The sequence below is a fragment of the Lynx rufus genome, unplaced genomic scaffold, assembly GCF_022079265.1.
Source record: "Lynx rufus isolate CCGP_SWC_20201006 ecotype Redwood Valley unplaced genomic scaffold, mLynRuf1.p SCAF_19, whole genome shotgun sequence".
NCBI classification, from domain to species: Eukaryota; Metazoa; Chordata; class Mammalia; order Carnivora; family Felidae; genus Lynx; species Lynx rufus.
In genome coordinates, this window is record NW_025814833.1 from 22,002,872 (window position 1) to 22,016,715 (window position 13,844).

Sequence of the window (13,844 nt, forward strand, 5' to 3'; positions counted from 1 at the left end):
AAAAATGAGAAAACTCACACATATGACAATGTTTTAATAGCCAGAGTATATAAATAACACTGACAACTCAACAGCAAAAATATAAACAACCTAATCAAAAAATGGGCCAAGGATCTGTGCTGACAGCTCAGAGCCCAGAGACTGCTTCAAATCTGTGTCTCCCTCTCTTTATGCCCCTCCCCCATTCTCTCTCTCTTTCTCTCTCTCTCTCAAAAATAAACATTAAAAAAATGGGCCAAGGACTTGAATAGATATTTCTCCAAAGACAATATTCAAATGGAAAATAAACATATAAAAAGATGCTGAATATCACTAATCATTAGGGAAGTGCAAATCAAAACATGAGATACTGTTCATATACTTTAGAATGGCTATTATTCAAAAACAGGAAATAAGTGTTGGCAAGTATGTGAAGATAAGGAACCCTCATCCTTTGTGTTTGGGAATGTAAAAGGAACAGTGCAGCTGCTCACAAAACATTTTGATAGTTACTCAAAAATATAGACATGAAATTAACATATGACCCAGAAATCCCACTGTTAAAATATATACCCAAAAGAGTTGAACGTGAAGATACAGATATTTGTACACCAATGGTTACAGCAATGTGCAACAAGAATGAACTGAAGCCCAAAAAGGCAAAATAATTTTACTGAACATCTTGCTTGAAGCACAGTATCACCTTCCATAGGTATTCTATGTTCTGACATTTGGAGTTGTCCCAAACATTTGAGGTTTTTAAAGATCATCTTTTCTAAATAATAAATCTCCCAAACTCCTTGAGACTTGTAGGGATACTCCCCATCTGTTTAAAATTGTTCAGAGAAGTCACAGTGGATGCACCAATCCACACGGATAAACACCTATTAGAAGAAGCAGTGATATTGATGGGAGTCCCTTTGGAAGCTAGCTGTTCCAGTTATTTCATAAGACTTTCCTCAAGACCAGAGAAGCAAGGAATGCCCCTAGACAGCACAATTTCCACAAAAAGGTTCTTCTGAATTTTAGTGCCACACTTTATAATGCTGGCAGAGATTATTTTTGAGATTCCCAGGTTGTTGATGCCCAGCTGGTCAGGTGCACAAAGAATCTCAAGCACCTGGTACAGCTGGTCGTCAATGTAGATGGCATTCTCTTTTTAAAATTGTTTTAACGTTTTTTATTTATTTTTCAGACAGACAGAGACAGAACATGAACGGGGGAGGGGCAGAGAGAGAGGGAGACACAGAATTGGAAGCAGGCTCCAGGCTCTGAGCCATCAGCCCAGAGCCCGACGCGGGGCTCGGACTCACGGACCGCGAGATCGTGACCTGAGCTGAAGTCGGACGCTTAACCGACTGAGCCACCCAGGAGCCCCAGGTAGATGGCATTCTCAATTGACTGTTTGTATTCTCTCAGTTGGCATTCTCAATTAGCTGTTTGTATATTCTCTCACAATCTCATCTGGCCTCTTACATAGTTCTTTCTCTGGCTCCAAGGCCACATAACACAGCTTCTCTTTGATGTCACCCAGTAAAACCTTGTCAAATATGGAAGGGAAAGTGCTCACACCAGTGAGTAGGAGCCAGGTAGTATGTTCTGTGTTGTCTTTCCTTGCCATTTAGAGCTTGGTAAGAACATTAGGCAGGGAGTAACCTTCAAAGGTAGGGACAGTGCAAGTAACCTCATCCCCACTGTCTACCACTAGTCCCATGACAGAGGTAGAGCTGTATAGAGTTCTACCACCATATAATTGGACAGGTAGAAGGCAGGCACATTGAAGTTCTCAAATATCACTTTTGCCATCTTCTCTCAAATTTCTCTTGGGTTCAAGAATGGCTCAGTCATGGGCATAGGCCATTGACAGGGCTTTACTTCCAGCTTCCACTCAAAAAGATACTTCCAGAGTTTCTCCATGTCATCATATCCTGTTACCAGTCCATATTCATGGGGGTAGTACAAATGCAAGCCTTCATACTTTATTGGACTTCTTCCTTACAAAATACTTTTTCTAATTGGCTCCTGCAAAAGCATATTGAATTTAGGATGCCCCATGACAAAACTGATGACATGATGGGATCCAGTCTCTCCAGACAGGCCTTCTTTGCAGACTCTTGGTCTATTGTCAAAAATTATAGCTGGAATATCTAATACATATGTGTTAAATATGTTTACAGTGTGTTTTTCCAAAAGTCAATAAGGAAACTTGTCCACTTTGTAAGATAACAAGTACCTAAGGATGCATTACAACCAAAGGATTACAAAGTTCTCAGGTTGGCACTCAGGCAGAGCTACTAGATTGTTCCAACCCCCCCCCCAAAAAAAACACACTGCCCTTAACCCATGAATTTTGTCTCTTTTCAGATAGCCCAGGGCCCACTGAGACAATTTCAGGGATGATTTCCCCCTATGTAACAATCTAGCCATGGTAACAGTTGTTCTCAGAGATCATCAGAGAGACTTTAAAGAGTGGTTTCTGAGCCATATGCACTTCCTGCTTGGTAAGCCATAAAGCAGAGGAAGGCAAGCCATACCTACAAACAGCTTTGATAAACCTGTGAATTTGAAGCAGAGATCAAGCTTTAATACCAAGTGAAATTACCAAGCTATGTCCTTGTCCCAGAGAACTGATTCCTTCTGGTTTCTTCTGCTCTATTCAGCTGATGTTTATGGGATTACTTAAATACCCTTCCCTTTGTAAGGGGAGAAACTAAGTACCAGACACTGGTCTGGGTCTGAGTGGGGATGCCTCCAACTCAGTTCCAGCAGCATTCAGAATATTTGTCTTTTCTCCATTCTTACAATTATTTTTAAACAACTTTATTGAGACAAATTTCATGTACTGTACAATTTATCCATTTAAAGTATGTAATACAATGCTTTTTGTATATTCACTGATATGTACAAACATCATAGATATCAATTTAGTATATTTTCATCAGTTCAAACAGAATCCCATACCCTTTAGCCACCACATCTTTCAGACCATTCACCCCACGGCTTAAGCAACCACTAATATATTTTTTGTCTGTATGGATTTACCACCTTTGCATATTTCCTATCAATGGAAGGATAAAATATGTGAACTTTTGTGACTGATTTAATTTTCTTTATATATTGTTTTCAAGGTTCATACATTGCTTGGAGATAGCACATTTTGTTATCCATTCATCAGTTGACAGACATTTGGGTTTTTCCAACATTTGACTATTAAGAAATATGCTGCCGGAAACAATCTTGAATATGTTTTTGGAAAGACATGTTTTCATTTCCCTTGGTTATATATCTACAAATGGAAAAGCTGAGAAATATACTAATATTATGTTTAATCATTTCAGGAAATTTCACTCTGTTTTCCAAAGTGTCTGAGGTATTTTTCATTCAAACCAGCATTGTAGGAGAGTTTCTACTTTTACAAATGTTCACCAACACTAGTTAGTATCTGACTTTTTTATTCTAGGCATTATGTTAAGCATGATATGACATCTCATGGTGGTTTTGATTTCTATTTCCTTGTTAGCTAGTGATGTCAAGCATCTTTTTATATGCTTATTGCTCATTAATATATGGTTTTGGAGAAATATCTATCCAGTTGCTTAGTCCATTTTAAAATAAGGTTGTCTTTTTATTACTGAATCATAACATTTCAACCATTCTGTAGGTTGTCTTTTCACTTTCTTAGTAGTGTCTTTTGAAGGTCACCTGGGTGGCTCAGTAGGTTAAGCATCCGACTCTTGGTTTCAGCTCAGGTGTTGATCTCATGATTTCATGAGTTTGAGCCCCACATCTGGCTCTGTGCTGACAGCATGGAGCCCTCATGGGATTCTCTTTCTCTCCTCTCTCCGACCCTCCCCTGCTCACACCATCTCTCTCTCAAAATAAATAAATAAACTTAACAAAAATTGTGCCTTTTGAATCACAAGCATTTGCATTTTGATGAACTACAATTTATTTTATTTATTGTTGCTAAGGCTATTTGTGTCATATCTAAGAATCTATTGCCAAATCTGAGTTCATGAAGATTTACCCCTGTTTTCTTTTATAATCTTTACAGTTTTAAATCATACATTTAGGTTTTAATCCATAATTATTTAATTTTGTAGATGGTGTGAGGTAAAGGTGCAACTTCATTCTTTTACACGTGGCTATCCTGAATACAGTAATGTATAAATAAATTATATGCCGTGAATAAGTGCAATTTATTCCAGCAATGCATGATTGGTTCAAATTATGAAATCAATATATCATATTAATAAAAGACAAAAACTACATAGTATTCCAAATAGAGAAAAAGCATTTGCCAAAATCCAATGTCCTTCATAATAGAATTACTCAAAACAAGTAATAACATTTAACTTCCTCAATTCATAAAGGACATCAATGAAAATATCTATAACTAGCATTATACTTAATAGTGATAGACTGAATGCTTTCTCCCTATATCAGGAACAAAATGATATGTCTATTCTCACAATTCTTATTCAATATTATACTGGACAATCTTGCTAGGGCTATTAGTCAAGAAAATAAACTAAAAGGCATTCACATTGAAAAAGAAGATGTAAAATTATATGCATTTACAGACAACATTGTCCTACATATAGAAAATCCTAAGGTATCTATAAACAACAAAAAAAATATCAGCAAGGTTGTGGAATTTTAGAAAATCAATATAATGAATATATAAATTTAAAAAATTAATATAATAATTTTTATTTTATACAATGCCAATTAATAGTCTGAAAATGCATTTGCAAGCATAAATAGAAGGATTTCAACTGGGAAAGAGTATAATCAGAGACACCATGCCAGATAGGTGTTGTGACTATTTGTAATATAGTAGTAAATGCTATATTGTACTTTCCAGTTCCCATCCTTAAGAACCAATGTATTTATCCCCCAGCTGCCAAGAGTATTGCCTGCTGATGATTTACAGCAAAGGATCTCCCCAGATAGTCTTCTCAGTTAATGGGAGCTTAATTGACTAAGATTGGGCTGCCTCCCCAGGGCAACCTGCATCCAATTATGATAAGGAAAGATAGGATTCAGTAGGTAAAAAAGGAGAGGCTAAGGCTTAAAAGTCCCTGGGTGGGGAAAAACACATATTTTAAAACATTTCTTCTGGGAACCTCTGACTTTGAGCAAACTCCACAGGCAAAAAGTTCCTCTTAAAAATATAACAGACACCACCTAATCCCCCTCAGGTTTCCCTCAGGAATTTGACAAACAAAAGACCTGACTAAAAACAAGTAGCCCATAAAATGTGTGGCCCACAAAAAACCATATGGCCAGTCATAGATCACCCCTCATACAATGGAAACCAGCCAATCAAAAAGGAATGACTAGGCATTTAGAGTTACCTAGCCAATAAGGGTAGAACCTGAGAAGAAACAAGGGGGAAGGAAAGGGGCCAACCAAAACCCTATCAACGTTTATTTATTTTTGGGACAGAGAGAGACAGAGCATGAACGGGGGAGGGGCAGAGAGAGAGGGAGACACAGCATCGGAAACAGGCTCCAGGCTCCGAGCCATCAGCCCAGAGCCTGACGCGGGGCTCGAACTCACGGACCGCGAGATCGTGACCTGGCTGAAGTCGGACGCTTAACCGACTGCGCCACCCAGGCGCCCCCCAAAACCCTATCAAACAAAGTCCCTTGCCTATAGTCACAGGCATTCACTTTCAAATGCCCCTTCTCTATAAAGAGAGATTTCATACTATTCTTCCCTTCTGATCTTATACTCTAATAAACTTTTGCCTGTTGCTAATTTTATTCTGTGGCCACCACTTTATTCTTTGAAGCAATGACACAAAGAACCCTGGGTATTGAGGTAAAAAAAAAAAATCCTGCAACACAATTACTGGTAAATGAGGGAGATACTGTCCTACCCCCTTGATTCAGTTTGCATGAACTGTGAAGTCCCATCCCAGGTCAATTGCTCCCCATGGGAGTAGCTGAAGTTTGTTATGCAAATAAACCACAGTTCAACTTAAGGCTGCTCAATTTTGCTTCCCTCACTTCCTTCTACATATTGCTCCAAAATAACACTCACCGATATACTTTCTGAATGCAAATTTTAGCATTAATGTCTGTGTCCCAAAAACCATAACATAAAAGGGTTGGTCTCTGAAGTAATTTGAGGAAGCAGAATTTAAAATGGAATGTTGAGGGTTGCTTAGTTGGCTCAGGCAGTTAAGTGTCCGACTTTGGCTCATGTCATGATCTCATGGCTTGTGAGTTCAATCCCCAAGTCCTGTGTCTCCCTCTCTGCCCCTCACCCGCTCATGCTCTCTCTCTCTCTCTCTGTCAACAATAAATAAACATTAAAAAAATAAAATAAAATAAAATAAAATAAAATAAAATAAAATAAAATAAAATAGAATGGTGAATCTTCAGGATTCTTCAGGAGATCCAGCCTAGGACTAGCAGCTCAGTGCAAATTTCACTAACTTTGTGGACACCCTGCCTAGCTGCCCAACACACATATACCCTGCATCCCAGGCTGCCACTGCTGCCTGCAGACAGACATTATACTTGTCAAATAGCTGCTGCATGCCCCAGACCACCACCAACTCCATGTGCTGCACCCATGGCTGTCACTGCCATTAATGCATACCATGCCCCTGGATATCACTGTGCTGTGCCTTTGGTGGCCACCATGTGTGGAGGAACAGGCCTAAGATAGCAACTGAGCACAACTTTTGCTAAATCTATGCTCAGGCTATGCTGAACCACCACACACATAGACACCAGGTGCCCCTGGCCTCTGCCACTACTTCCATGCCTCATAACCCAGCTGCTGCCACTATTGTTTACTTCCAGGATCTGGTGTAGGACTAGAAGTTCAGAGAAAATTTTGCTAACACCAAAACATCCTCCCAAACCCTCCTGTGCCCATGTCCTCTCAGAGCAAATGACACCACAGAAAATAAACACAGCCTATAACAGGCAGAGAGTCAGTGCTGACGGCATAACTGACACAATAGCAGTATGCAAGCCACAATCATAGGAGACTCCTCTGAAGTGGCAGGTTCTGGTCTATAGAAACAGACACAGACAGGTAGGCAAAATGAGGAGACACAGGAATATATCCTAAATGAAAGAACATGACAAAATCACAGCAGGAAATCTAAGTGAAACAGAAATAAGTAATAGGTCTGATAGAGAATTTAAAGTAATGATTGTAAAGATATTTACTGGACTTCAGAAAAGGGGAGAGAATATCAGTGAGACCATTGAAAAAGAGATAAAAAATAATGTATCAGAGATGAAGAATTCAATAAATGAAATTAAAAATACAACAGATGGAATAAATAGTAGGCTACAGGAAGCAGAGGAACATATCAGTGACCTGGAGGATATAGTAATAGTAAGCAATCAAGCTAAACAGGTGAGACAAATACTGCCTAATGAGAATAGACTTAGAGAACTCAGTGACTCCAACAAGAATAACCACATTTGTATTACAGGTTTCCCAGAAGAAGACAACAAAGGGGGGTCAGAAAATGCATTTAGAAAAATAATAGCTGAAAATTTCCCAAATCCAGGGAGGGAAACATAGATCCAGACCCAGGAGGCACAGAGATCCCCAAATTCACACCAGGACATCTACACCAAGACACATAATAATTAAAATGACAAGAAATAGTAATGGAGGAAGAATCTTAAAGGTTGCAAGAGAAAAGAAGAATGTTACATAAAAAGGAACCCCAGTGATGCTATCAGATGATTTTTGAACAGAATTTTTGCAGGCCACAGGGACGGGCATGATACATTCAAAGTACTGAAAGGAAAAGTATCTTCATCCAAGAACACTTATTCCAGTAACATTATCATTCAGAATAAGAAGGAAAGATAAATAGTTATGGAGGGAAAAAAAAGTTACAAGTATTAATGATGACAAAACCAGCTTTACAAGAAATTTTAAGGGGGGCTCTGTGAGTGGAAAACAAAAATAATAAGTAAGAGTAAGAAAACTAGGAAGCACAAAAGCAAAAAAAATAAGTATACCTATAAAAATCAGTCAAGAAAAGCACAAAATAAAATTATTTAAAATATAATAACAAATATCTGAAATGTGGAGAGTAGAGGAGCAAAGAATGAGTTCAAAACTAAGTGACCATCAGCTTAATATAAGCCATTATATGCAAAAGATATAAAAACCAAATTATAACCACAAATAAACAGCAATAGATATGCAAACAGTAGAGTAAGGACTTAATTAAAGACTACCAGTAAACCATAATAGAGAGAAAGAAAAAAAAAGATGAGAGAAAAACTACAAAAACAAGTAACAAATGACAAAAAATACATATCTATAAATAATTACTTTGAACATAAATGGACTAAATGCTACAATCAAAAGGCATAGGTAACAGAGTGAAAAATAATAGTAAAAAATAATAAGACTTATCTATATGCTGACTGTGAGACTCCACCAAAGACTACTGGAATTGATAAGAGAATTCAGTAACATTGCAGGATACAAAATCAATGTTTAGAAGTCTGTTGCCTTTATATACACTAATAATGAAGTAGTGGGAAGGGAAATTAAGTAAATATTCCCATTTATAATACCACCAATAATAATAAAATAAAGGAACAAGCTTAGCCAAAGACCTAAAAATCCCATACTCTGAAAACTATAAAACATTGATTAAACAAATTAAAAATAACACAAAGAAATGGAAACATTCTGTGCTTATGGGTTGGACAAACAAGTATTGGTAAGATGTCTGTACTATCCAGAGCAATCTATAGTTTTAATGCAATCCCTCTCAAAATACCATCAGTATTATTCACAGAAGTAGAACAAACAATCCTAATATTTGTATGGAACCACAAAAGACTTCAAATTGCCAAAACAATCTTGAAAAAGAAAAAGAGAACTTGGGGGTATTCCCAATTTCAAACTTCAAGTTATATTACAAAGTTGTAGTAATCAAAACAGGATGGCACGGGCAAAAAATAGACACATAGATCGATGGAACAGAAATCCCAGAAATAAATGTACAATTATATGGTTAATTAATGTTCAACAAACCAGAAAAGAATATGCAATGGGAAACAAAACAGTGTTGGAAAAGTGTTGGAAAAAGCTATAGAAGTACAAGCAAAAAAAAAAAAAAATGAAATGGGACCACTTTCTTACACCATACACAAAAATAAACTCAAAATGGATTAAAGACCTAAATGTGAAACCTGAAACCACAAAAATTCTACAAGACAGCACAGACAGTAATCTGACATCAGCCCTAGCAACATTTTTCTAGATATGTTTCCTGAGGCAATGGAGATAAAAGCAAAAATAAACTATTGGGACTACATCAAATAAGACAGCCTCACCACATCAAAGAAAACAATCAAAACTAAAAGGTAATCTACTGAATAGAGGAAGATATTTGCAAATGACATAGCTGAAAAAGGATTAGTATCCAAAATACATAAAAACATATACAACTTAATACCAACAAAAATCCACTTAAAAATGGGGCAAAGACCTGAACAGACATTTCTCCAAAGAAGACCTACATCTAGATGGCCAACCGACACATGAAAAGACACTCAACATCAATCATCATCAGGGAAATACAGTTGAAAACTACAATGAGATATCACCTCACACTTGTCAGAACGGCTAAAATTAACAACACAGGAAAGAACAGATTTTGGCAAAGATGTGGAGAAAGGGGAACATTTTTGCACTGTTGGTAGGAATGCAATCTGGTAAAGCCACTCTGGAAAACAATATGAAGTTTCCACAAAAAATTAAAAATAGAACTGCCCTATGACCCAGCAATTGTGTGTGTGTGTATGTGTTATGTGTGTGTGTATAATTCATCCATTAAAAAGAATGAAATCTTGCCATTTGTAATGATGTGGATGGGGTTAAAGAGTATTAGGCTGAGTGAAATAAGTCAGTCATAGAAAGGCAAATACCATATGATTGCACTCATATGTGGAATTTAAGAAACAAAATAGATGGACATATGGGAAGGGGAAAAAAAAGAGAGGAAAGCAAACCATAAGAGAATCTTAATGATAGATAACAAACTAAGGGTTGATGGAGGGAAGTGGGTGGGGGATGGGCTAAATGGATGATGGGTATTAAGGAGGGCACTTGTTGTGTTAAGCACTGGGTGCCATATGTAAGTGACAAATCACTAACTTCTACACCTGAAACCAATTTTACCATATATGTTAACTAACTAGAATGTAAATAAAAACTTGGAGAAAAAAAAACAGAATCTTGTACAAGAAAATACAACAGCCCCTTTTAAGCTGATATCAACTTCAGTTTGCATAAAATACTCTACCCTTTCTCACTTTTATGTTTTTCATGTCACAATTTATCTCTTTTTTAAATTTTTTAATGTTTATTTATTTTTGAGAGAGAGAGAGAGAGAGAGAGAGAGAGAACAGGGGAGGAGCAGAAAGATAGGGAGACAGAATCAGAAGCAGGCTGCAGGCTCCAAGCTGTCAGCACAGAGCCTGATGCAGGGCTCTTGAACTCACAAGCTGTGAGATCATGATCTGAGGCTGAAGTCAGATGCTTAACCAACTGAGCCACCAACGCGACCCACAATTTATCCCTTCTATATTGTGTATTTGTTAACAAATTATAATAGTTATTTTAATACTTGTTTCCTTTGACCTCATTACTATAGCTAAATGGTTAACAAATCTTACAGAATGAGAATGTTCTAAAACTGACTTTATATCTACTTTTACCAATGTATTGTATATTTCAGTGTGTTTTCATGTTACTAATTAGTGTCTTTGCATTTCAGCTTGAAACACCCACTACTGCATTTCTTGTAAAGCAGGTCTAATGACGATTAACTTAACCAATTTTTGTTTGTCTGAGAAAATTCTCATCATTCCTTAATTTCTATAAAATAATGTTGATGGACAGAGTATTCTTACTTGGAAAACTTTTTTTTTTAACACTTTGACACCATTACAATCTCTCCTTTCCTTGTAAGGTTTCTGCTGAGAAATCCACTGAGGTTAATAAAGGCTTCTTGCAATTTACAATATTACTTCTCGTTTGTTGTTCTTAGGATTTTCTCTTTGTCTTTGATATTTGATAATTTCATTATAATGTATCTTAAAAACAGTACGTTTTAGTTGAGATAATGAGGTAATAAATTAGTAACATGAACATGGACCTCCAAGTCTCTCCCCAGATTTTGGAAGCTCTCATCTGTTATATGTTTAAATAACCCGCTCTTCTCCCCCTCTTCTCCTGGAACTCCAATGATTCTGATATTCCTTTTTTTTTTATGGTATCCCATGGATTCTGTACCGTTTCTTCATTCTTTTTCATTCTTTTTCTTTGTTCTTCTCTGACTAGGTTATTTCAAAATTCCTATTCTCTAATTCACTGATTATATCATCTGTTTGTTGTATGCTGTTGTTAATGTTCTTCCTTGTGTTTCTAATTTTCATTCATTGAATTATTCAGGTCAAGAATATCTGTTTTATTTTTATAATTTCTATTTCTGTTAAATTTCTCTTTTTATTCATATATTTTTAATATCGTCCATAGTTATACAATTTGTCTAAAAGTAGAACATCCTATGATTTAGTATTTAATTGAAAATTAGAGAAAAATTTAATACACTACAGTTTTGTTTTTATATTTTGCAAACAATGTTTTGGTTGAAACAAAGGATTCTGTCGCGTGATCTTGATATTTTGGATTTTAGCACAGATTAGGAGCAGAGTTTAAAAATTTACTGAAACCAATCCTTTCACAATAGAGTTACTTGACTAATTCTTAATTTAAAACATTAAATTTGGGGTGAATCATGTTTTTACATGTAATGATTAGGAAATACTGAAATTGGTAGAGAATGTTCAAACATATTTATGTATGCTCTTCGTGCATCAGATCTTGTTCTAAGCTCTGTGTATTCTCTCTGTATGTAAAAGATGTAGTCTTAAAACTCTGTATAGCCATGGCAAGAATGAAAATAAAAAATATGGAACATGCAGTATTCAAATTTGTTAAAATAGTGGATCCTTTATTAACTACATTTTCAACTAAAATTGTATTTCCAAAGTATGTTTTATATAAAGTACTTAAACCTTTATATTTTAAATTCAAAATATATTGTTGAATAGATTTAAGATTCAAATATAGAATATTTTGAATATATATATGTGTGTATATATATATATATATATATATATATTTGAGAGAGACCCGTCAATATTTCTCTAATATCTTCAAGTTTCTCATTTTTTTTATGCTTATATATTATAAAACCTCTGTAAAAAAAATTCAGATAAGAATTTTAACACCATTATATTGAGAGGGAAAGTGAGGGAAAGAAGAATTAGTCTTTCACCAAAATGCATAGTATCACCTGGAGAGCTCTGAAAAATATCTTATTATTATATTTAGAGATTCTAATTTAATATTTCCTCTGTTCTGCCAAGATACTTTTTGTTTATTCATTTAATTTACCCTGGGTAGCTCTAATTTTTAGCCAATAATGAGAAGCATTAAATGCACACAGCAACACATGTAATAATAGAGAACCAGATTGCTTCTCAAGGTCCCTGGTGTTGCCCACTATATTGTTCTAACTCCCTCATTAGGAATATATGTATCTCTGTATATATTGACACTGTGAGAAAGCAAATAAACATTGTATTGTTTTCTAAGAGTGCCAATAAAAAACTCATAGACTGGATTACTTAAACAACAGAAACATAATTTTTCATAAATTTTGGAGGCTAGAAATTCAAAATCTATGTGTACATAGGTTGGTTTCTTTTAAGACATCTTTCCTTTACTTACAGATAGCCATTTTCTCTCTATGTATTCACGTTCTCTTCCCTCTCTATGTGTATCTATGTCTTATTTTCTTCTTATAAGAGTACAAGTCATATTGGGGTGCCTGGATGGTTCAGTCAGTTAAGCGTCCAACTTTGGCTCAGGACAGGAACTTGCAGTTTGTGAGTTCCAGCCCTGCAGCAGGCTGTGCTGACAGCTTGGAGCCTGGAGCCCGCTTCAGATTCTGTATCTCCCAAACTCTCTGTTCCTCCCCAGCTCCCACTCTGTCCCTCTCTCTCAAAAATAAAGATTTTTTAAAAAAAGAATACAAGTCATATTGGATTAGGTCTCACTCATATGATATCATTTTATTTTAATTATGACTTTAAAGGTACTGTCTCCAACTACAGTCACATTCTGGGGGTACTGGGGCTAAGACTGCAACATATATGTTTTAAGGGGATACAAATTAGGCCATAACACATTATTTATCTTAAATCAGCATTATAATAACTTATTTTGTAAAATTCACTTTCTCCTTCATTTTTTGAGACTACTTTGGTTAATAACCTGATGTTCGAGCCATCTAAGTAACAGATTAAAGTATGTCTTTTTAAATTTGTTATTTCTCCTTGACAATGTAAATTATATAATTTTTTCTTATTCTCTATAATAAGCTCTGCTTTATATGAAGCTTGTAATGAAACAGTTGGTAAGAAACATAAAAATGTGTTACATCTATATTAAGTAACCAACATTTGCTTTGAAATAATATTTCAATAAAATACATGGAGAAAGGAATATTTTTTCCCACATACCTTAATAAGCATTAGCATTGTGTCTACATGGCATATTATCTATCTGGTGTTAATGACTGAATAATTGTTCATTCATTTGTTCATTCAATGGTTATTTCATAAATATCTGGTTTGAGTTCAATACCTTATATTTGGTAATATAAGAGCTATCATAGAAGTTTTAGATACCATGCCTGCTCTCAAGAATGTATCTCTTTAACAAAAGGAGAAAAAAGCTAATGTAAATATGAGACTAAAATAATAGTGTTAGAAGTACAGGGG

General features: G+C 35.6%; 1 pseudogene; it reads right to left on the bottom strand.

Moving 5' to 3' along the window:
* Nucleotides 1–754: 754 nt before the first annotated feature.
* LOC124513820 (actin-related protein T1-like) lies at nt 755–2,145 on the bottom strand (annotated as a pseudogene).
* Nucleotides 2,146–13,844: the final 11,699 nt, after the last annotated feature.